The sequence below is a fragment of the Paroedura picta genome, chromosome 10, assembly GCF_049243985.1.
Source record: "Paroedura picta isolate Pp20150507F chromosome 10, Ppicta_v3.0, whole genome shotgun sequence".
Lineage (NCBI taxonomy): Eukaryota > Metazoa > Chordata > Lepidosauria > Squamata > Gekkonidae > Paroedura > Paroedura picta.
In genome coordinates, this window is record NC_135378.1 from 61,857,763 (window position 1) to 61,866,990 (window position 9,228).

Here is a 9,228-nt window from a genome sequence, read left to right on the forward strand (position 1 = left end):
ATGCTGTTTCACAGATGTGCATACACTGTGCAGTATGTAGCTGATCATTTGATTAGCCATTCCTAATGCAAATCACAGGTTTCATATTCTTACAGTTACAGTATATGATTTCAGTTTTTAAAGGGATTTATTAATGTTAAGGTTTTATGTGGATGTTACATTACTTAGCTTCCAAGCAATCCACTGTACTCCTGCTAGAAGTCTGCTTAGCAGTTCAGCAAGCTCCCCATGTCTGTGCGGGGTAACAATAAGGCCTGAAGGACAGCTGTTACCGAAGAATCACTGGAATAGACTGAGATAGTAAGACTGTGGATCAAGATCAGCAGTGATCTTGCCATCAGAAACAGAAATATTTTCAAGGAATTCAACAAGCTAGGATTGTAGTCTGAAAGACAGAAGTCCAGGCGTGTCCAGCAAGGGAAGAAACAGGAGTCCAGGGAACCAACATCAAGGGACGAGCAAAACTTCCAGTCAGGAAGACATAGTACTTTTGTGTACCCTAATATTTGCCCAAAAGTCAAAATAAAATATCATCTCAGGAGTCCAGGATGAAATAATAACCATTTTGCTGTATTTGAATGAGATGGTTTATAGGAGAAATGTCTAGAACTATACCATAAAAGACAAATGGGGGGGGGGGGAATTAAGCCCCAGGCCATGTGGACCTCAAATGTAAAAACCAGTATTTTGAATTGTGCCCAAAATAAACAGTCAGTGAAGATCTTTCACCACAAGGGTAAACTAATTCCTGTATCCAGTTCCTGACCATGATCAGAATGCTAGATTCTGGACCAGGTGAATGCTCAGAATAGTTTTCAAAGGCAATCCCACAAAGAGTATGTTGCAGTAACCAAACCAGGATGTGATCACCATGGCCAGATTAAGGTTTTTTGTAGAACAACCATAGCTGAGTATCAGCCCAAGCTGGTAAAAGATGCTACTTGCCATAGAGAAAACTTAAGCCTCCAAACACAGATCAGGATCCAGCAACACCCCAAAGCTGTGTTCTTTCATGGGAAGTGCAGCGCCCTCCAGGGTAGCCTTGTTCTTCCATCTTCAAGCTACTTTGTCATTGATCAGCATTACCATTCAATGGCCTTCGTTTATTTCATTACCTTCTCCAGGCACTTGTTCAGGGCTTCCATGGATCTATCCAATCAACTGTTAAAGAAAATTAGAGGAGAATGTCATCCATATGTTGTGGCACCTTAAAGGCCCTAGTGATCTCTCCCAGCAGTTAAGCAGCGTAAGTGGTGAGGTGGCAAGATCCCTATGGCAGCCCAAAACACAAAATTTCCTGGCCCTTGAGTGGAACCACCAAAGCATCATGAGGCCTTCATGTATTGTTTCCTAGTCTTGTCATTCCATTTGTTTGCTTTGTCTGTCTGGGGTTTGTGTTTTTGTATTTGCATTTATAATTTTGCAATCCTCGTTCTGTTGCATTGAGTATCTGGTGCTATTTGACAGTTTTGTTTTATACAGTATATAATTTGCCTTGGATATCAATGAAAAAAAGTGAGATATGGTGTTCTTAAATAAATTATCAATGAATAAATAAAACATACAGTGCTTTGGGAAAGAAGATTAACCACGTTACCATAAATAAATAGCATTAGTCATTTTGTGGTTTAAGATTATATGGCTGTTTTTTATCACTTTGTCTTTAAAGTATATTTTGCATTTAAACTGCCATCTCTTTTTGAGTATGATAAAAAGTTAACGTTTGACTAAACTAGTCTTGAGCTCTATTTTCTATCAGCGCTGCTCACAAATCCTTTGACTGACACCAAGTCTAAGCATGGTCATGGCTAAGTGCATTCAACAACAGCTGGGAAAATGGGTCACTTGTTGACAGCTGACTGACCCCATTTCAGAGTGAAAGCAGGATGTGTTCCAATGGTTCTATATCCGCAGAGATTTTTTTTTTCTTAAACAGCTCACAATGCATTCTCTAGGGAATGACAAATTTCTCATTTCCAGTTCTTGTCAAAGCAGCCGAAATAACCACTTCTAGGAAATTCTCTTCATACTTCAGGATCCACTGGTCCTTTATGTTCACTCATGCACAAACAAATATACAAGAGGCATTTTTAGAGTCTACAGCAATTTTCACAGGGGAATCCTGGAAGAGAGTCCTCTCTGAGTTGAATCAATGTAGGCTCTTCATCAGACTGAAAGTGTCTGATTCCCCCTCCACTTAGACTAAGCATGTATCATCCTCCCTCAGTGACAAAGAGAGCCACTCTGGTGTACTGTCAAGAGTTCTGAACAAGGACTAAGGAGAATTGCATTCAAATCTCTACTCTGCCATGAATCTCATTGGAATCATCCTGTGTAGAATGACAAGTAAAAAGATGGAATGATAGCCCCTCATTCATACAAACTCTTTAACCCATGTTGACATCTGAAGGAAAACAGATTTTTATGGGCCAATTCCACATGGTTTTCCTACCCTGAGTCGTGCTTTTGGAAAGCAGGGTTTTCCCCCCTTGCTTTTTCATAGCATCATGCCAGATTTGTGTGCCTCCAGGGGTTTCCAAAGCTTTTGTACAATCTTTCACAAACCTGCTCTATTCCAGAGTTTTGGAAATAATTAGAGTAAATCCCGGATAGCTGCTGGGTCTGTGGGAAAATTGAGATTTTCTGGCCAAGACAACAGCCAATTTTCTTGCCCCTGTCCCTGAGCACCCATTTCCTATCCCCACCACCAGGGCAGTTTTTCATTGCTAAGCATAATAAACTTCAAGTTGCATGCAGACAACTGATTGGTCCTTCCTGGGGTATACCACCAATAGTGACAGTGCACTCTCCCAATGAGGGCCAATCAGTTCAAACTGTGTGCAGACAACTCGTTCCCTACCTGATTGGCCCTCCCTGGGGATATATCACCAATAGATAGAAAGCACTCTTCCTATGAGGGTCAATCATGGGGCTTATCAGTCCTCCTCTTCCTGCTGATTGCCAGGTGGAAGAGGTGCTGGCCTCTCTGAAAGGCCCTGCTGCTGGTAAATTTCCCCATCCTCAGCCTCTTCCCATCTTCCCCAAGCAAGGGAGAAAGCCAACCACTTCCATTGCCTTCTGTGTTGGTCTCAGGTTTCAGCTCTCTCCTAGACAAGCTGGCACAGGAAAGCAGAGAGAATCAGTATTTCAAAAACAGAATGCAATGGACAGACAGAATGTAAAGACTGTCTTAACTCAGTCCAGAGAATCAAGAGTTTGTTCAGCCAATCCAAGGGCATCAGCAGAAGGAGCAGTTTTACAATCCAGGCCTCCCAGCCTCAAGTTAATATAGGCTGTCAGTGGCCTTTCAGTCCTCACTCTGTGATAATTCAGTCTTCTGCAGTCAGCAACTGTCTTGCTAACATGTTGGGGTGCCTTTTAGACTGGAGCTCTCTTCCAACACATAGCTGGCATTGCTTAATTGATTCAAGTGAGTCAGGTGGGCTAACAAAGCAAGAAACTGCAGCTGGAGGCTGGGCAGAGGAATGAGTAGCTCCTGCAACAACTTTGGAATCTAGTTTCTCTGCAGCTTCATTCCTTCCTGCTGGTCAGAGCTCTCTGCCTTTTGAACACTAGGCTGGGCTGAGCTCTCATCCACTTGAGACCCAGGTGAAACTGGGAGTTCTTGGCAATGCTTTTACTCTGAGGAGTCCTCACTAACAGGATCTGGGCTCACAACACCTCCCTGTGGCCCTGTAGTTGGCCATTGGCATGTTTTTTGCTTTCCCCCAGCCTCCCTCTTTTCAGAGGGGCTGAGGGATCCAGCAACCTTTCCTACACAGCCTGGCCATTGGGAGATGTGGGGGATGGGAAGGAGGCACCCCACACACAACCTTACCTGCCAAGCCTTTCCTTACCTGGGAGGCAGGTATGAGGCAACCCCATGGCCTCCCCCAAGAAGTAGAGGCCATCTGGTCTTCTCAGAGCTGAGCTGGTTGAGACTAAAGAAAAGTCAGGTGACATTATTGCAAGCAGTTTGCAGTTTCTTCTATGCAAGTTTGCTCTCCCAGCAGCCTTTACATAGCCCTCCCCCAATTCTAGTCCTCATTCTGAGATGACTCACCTCCTTTCTGCAGCTGGCGTCAGCCTAGAAGCCATGCACTTGGCCTGTTAGATGCAGCTCACTCCGAAGACACTGCATGCAATAACTCAAAGCTGCCTCAGTAGAACATTACAGCTGGTCTGGGCGTGGAGCGGGCAGCTAGGCTGAAGGGTACCTGGAGTTGCTCTTGTCTTGGCATCCTGAGCAGCCTGCTCTTGGCTGGGCTCTGGCTGGGAGAATGGGGCAGGCTGCCAGCTGTGGTGTCTCTACTGGCCCTTCCAACACCTCCTGTTGCCACACTCTCACAGCCTAGTTCTCCTCTTGAGAAGTTCACACTGGTCTGAGGCTGGCTCAAGACAACGTTTAGGGTCAACAAAAATGTTTTAATGTTTTCTCACATTAGAAAATCTATTAAATTTTGCCTAAAACAAAAAAGTTAAGTATTTAAAGTTATATCAAAAATTATTTTTATATTAATATAATTATTATTATGGTGGGAGGGGCCCACGAAGACATAAGTACCTGGCACCCACAAAACTTTTAGAGCCCACAAAAATGTTTTATTTTTTCTTAAATAAGAAAAAATTAAAATGAAGTAATAGTAATTCATTTTCATGCCTTTGATGTATGGACTATTAGTTTGTATTGCAGTAAGAAGTTGAAGTTTCATGCCAGTAAACTGTAATTTGGCCTCGGCCATGGGGACCTACCAAATGATGGTGGGCAGGAAGCCCACTTAGACTCAGTGCACTTCTCATGCTGGTATTTAGGCAGAAACTCTACAATAGACACATTGCCATGACATTGGCCAGAGCTAGTCATTTTCAGGGTAAGTCTCCACATACACTGGCCAGGTGTTTGGTGGTAGGGAGGTGAGGGCTAGCTGTGCCTGGTGGCAGGGGACCCCTTCTCTCCACCCGGGGTCTGGCAACCTAATATATAGTGTGACTATGTTGGTATAAAAGAATAATATAATCCAGTCCTGATGCCACAGAATCCATGCTCCAAAGCATCCATTTTCCCCAGTGGAACTGAATCCCTGGAGGCTGGCATAACTACCTTTTGTGCGGTGCTTTGTCTGCATCCACACCAGCAACAGGGAAACTACAAAATCCTATTCTGTGTGGAAGCTGCCAAAGGTTTCAAATACCCTAAGGCAGGGGTAGTCAACCTGTGGTCCTCCAGATGTCCAGCAGGGGCTCATGGGAATTGTAGTCCATGGACATCTGAAGGACCACAGGTTGACTACCCCTGCCCTAAGGATCACACACTGTCCTCCTGCAATTAATGAAGCTTTAATCTACGGTCTACCAAACCTGTTTTGCTCCTATTTGTGATGTTATTGTAGAATTTAATTCTTAAGGTGCATGAAATCTTTGCCTTCCCAAGCCCAGGTAGTTTAGAGTGCCTTTATGAAAGTAGCCAAGATACGTTGCTCTGAGCACCTTGGGGAAAAGTCTGGGGTAAACCCTGCTAAACAGAAATGTTTCTTTCATACTAATACAAGAATAAATGAGGTGCAAGCGCACACATACACACAAGGCCTTACTTAATAACTAACTATAATGGTCAGATCACCTCCCAGATAATTTGTCCCATTTTACTTTCGGACAAGCCTTCTGCCCTTTTCATTGCTACAATACAATCAAATCCTGTGTAAGACCTTGTACTAGAACCAACCAAATTAGTACAAAACAGGGTGTAATCTTTCCAGCTCACCAAAACTTTTCATCAGGCTGGGTGTTACATAATTAAAAGAGGTGTGAGAAGCACCATTTTTCAGTCCACTATGTTATGATCTGGTCTTACAGGCACCCTCTGTGAAATACAGGCAGGCACAGTACTTAACTTTACTGTTGGCATTAAGTAACAGCAGTACATTCCCTGGGAAGAAGCATTTTGATGGCATCTGCTATTTGTCCATACACATTCTTGAAATACAGAAGCAGTCCAACTACGTATGTTCCTCTCAGTTGCCAAAAGCAGATACACAGTTCTGCCGCGGGCTGAGAGCCAAAGGAAGGACCTTGTAGTTTTTATATTACCCATATTTAAAATAAAGGTGATGTACACTGTATTAAGTAAAAACAAAATTGCACGGTTCTTTTTGTGCATCAGCTAAGGTTTTGTCTGACACTTCTATTTCAGTGTCAGGAAAAATTTCATAAGCTCGTTATGCGAGGAGGACAGGACTTCTGCCCAGGATTTTAAAAAGTGACAAACCTACCCCCAAAGGTCACCTGAAAGATAGGAAAACTACATCCCCAACTAGAAGTATAACTTTTCTCCAATCAAGGTAGTCTCCTGTCTCAAAGTAAGAGTAGGCCAGCAGCTAAAAGATCAGGCCACACTGCATCACAGTGAAAAAAAAAAATCACAATTTCTCTTCTTGTTTTCAAAACAAAACAAAAGCTCAAAGGGGTTTTGCACCATCTGTCCGTGTCTGGGCTCCCTCTTGCTCCACACGGAGAGGATTTGTGAAGGATCGGAGCGCACCTTACAGACTTTTTAAAAACTCATTGCGGCTGCTTAAGCCCTGTTGCCCAGACAATTGCAAGGCTCGAGAATCCCCGTCCTTCTTCCTCCCTTCCTGTTGAGTGTTCTGCCTGACTAAACAAACTAAATGCACCTAACTCCCCTCTTGCGGCAAGTGGACTTGACCGGAGCTAAAACCAACAAAGACAGAGTCTGATGGGAGCTGCCCAAGCACTGGGCACAGAGTCAACAAGCAGGTCTCATTGAAATGTTAATGAGGCCATGTTCTCCACAGCACCTCCAGCGTCCTTAACTTTTCAACCCCCCTCCCCAAGCCAACAGCAACCGATTTACAAGCTGCTCTAATGATTCACCAGGCTAGCCCTCCTACCTCCACCAGCAGGCTTCTGGAGGACTTTTGTGTGTTTTGTGCCTTCAGCAAGATTACATTTGATATCGGCGATCCTCCTCATTTCCCATCATGCTCATTATAACTGCAACATTCTGAGGATCACAGGAAAGCATCGTAAGTTCAGAAGAGGCATTAAACACAGCTCTTTAACAGATGCCACTAGCAGGGGGGATTCATGTACACAGGTGTTTCTCTCACCATTCAGTTTACCAAAAATGTCTCTGCGACATGAAATTGAGCTCCCATGGGCACCCGGGCAATAACATAAAGTTTGGCATAAGACTAAATGCATACGGTCATCGTACCCATTATGTTTTTGCACTTAGGCATTGTACTGCATCCCATAGCAATCAAAGGCCTTATTCTACATTTTTGCTTCCAGCCTCTTACATCATAAAGTCTGGTCTTCAGAGCTGTTTAGTACAGTCATGAGCAGACTGACTCACTTCTGAATGGACTGAAGTCAACAGGCTCAGATAGGTGTAATTATGCTTAGAATGACCCTCTAAGAGCTTGATGCAGCTCCTATATAGGCTACATATGAGTATTCTGCAGTAGCCAATGATATAATATTTTTCTCCTATAATTCTCCTGTTTTAAAAGAAAAGAAAATGATGGCTTCAAATGCAGGAAAATCTCTTTATGTGGGTATGTGTGCTAACACACTTTTTAGAAGACAGAACTCCAAAGGGTAATTTGTTACCTGTCTGGTTGAATATGAAGGTTTATAGTCAGTATAAGCAATGAAAGAAGTTCAAACTGGATATAATCCAACAGGACCTGAATCCGGAAGAATTGCTCAGTCTTGTGATATAGCATGTTATATAACAGTTGTTATCTTCTCCAAAGGTTTTCAGTTATAAACAAACTGCTCCAACGTCTGAGAAAAGTTATTAGTTGATTCAGATTTTTCAAACCAGTTGAAAGATGGCTACCTTTTTGTTCAAATATCTCTCTTCACTAAGTACCCATAATGATATTAAGAGAATGGCGCAACAGAGTAAAGACTACATTGTTTTCTGAATTTGGTGTCCTGTAGCCATTTGAAATTTAATATGGTTATCACAGGCTTAAGGGCAGCCATGAAGGAGATAGGAAAGATTCTTTAGTGTAAGGATATGTCTCTGGCAACCAAGATCAAGTTAAATCATGCCATAATATCCTTCATTGCTATGTATGGCTGTGAAAGTTGGACAATGAACAAAGCCAACAGGTAGAAAGTAGATTGCTTTGAAATGTGGTACTGGAGGAGACATATAAGTGGGTTCTAGATCTAAGGGACTGCCTGTCTGAATATGTCCCCCAATACGTTCAGTGACTGCAAATCCCCTGGTAGTTCCCAGCCCCAAAGAAGTCTGACTGGCTTTGAACATTGAAATCCATTGGAATATTTATGTAATCAATGGAATAGATCCAATCAGATTTTTTACTCAATTTTGGTCAGTATTCCTCCCGATATACCCTCTGGCACTCATGTTTTTTGTTCGTACAGTTCTTAGGATTGCAATCATAGCTTTTTGGGTGGTCAAGGGGTTAACTTTTTAGTTATGAGGAAACTATCTTAACCTTTGAGGATGTGTTTATGTGAATTCTAGGGACAACCACAGTGACTTGCATTCTGTATAAAATTATTCATATTAAGTTTAGTTTTGAAATCATAGGAACCATATTTGTTCCATTTTGTTTCTCGGTGGTATGAAAGTACCCTAACAATTTTGATAAACTTCTAAATGGATGATTCAGTCACCATCAAGGATATTTATAATCTTAAGAATTTCAATTTTTGTCTTTCCCTTCCTCTCCCCGCCCTCTCCATATCTGTTTTAAAGCTGCTTAAAAGAAGTTTCAAGAGAAGCACCAGTGATAATTTGTCTTACTTTGTCCAAATATTATGTGAAGAAAGGAGATGGGTTAGAATTGAAGATGTGTGTTCTCCTGACACAGGGACAAAGCACACATGTGCCCAGAGGCAAAACACACATGCCCTGCCTCAGACAAAAAACCCAAAGCATGAAGCTCTAGCATTTTGTTTCTTACTTCCTCTTTCAAACATCCAAAGATTTTGTTCTGGAACAGGATTTGATTTTACCTCTCTTGAGCCATTTGCAAAAAGCAGGCTATAAATCTCTCCAATACAAGCAAAAGCAGGAAATAATACATGAGGAAGAGCAGCTTTGCTTCTGAATGCTTTATGGAGCAGGCTTTTATTTCTTTACACCCCGCTATTAGCATATTGCTGCAATCCTCAATTACACTTTCCCCTTTAACTTCCCCTTGAATTGCCACTGAAGCCCATCAA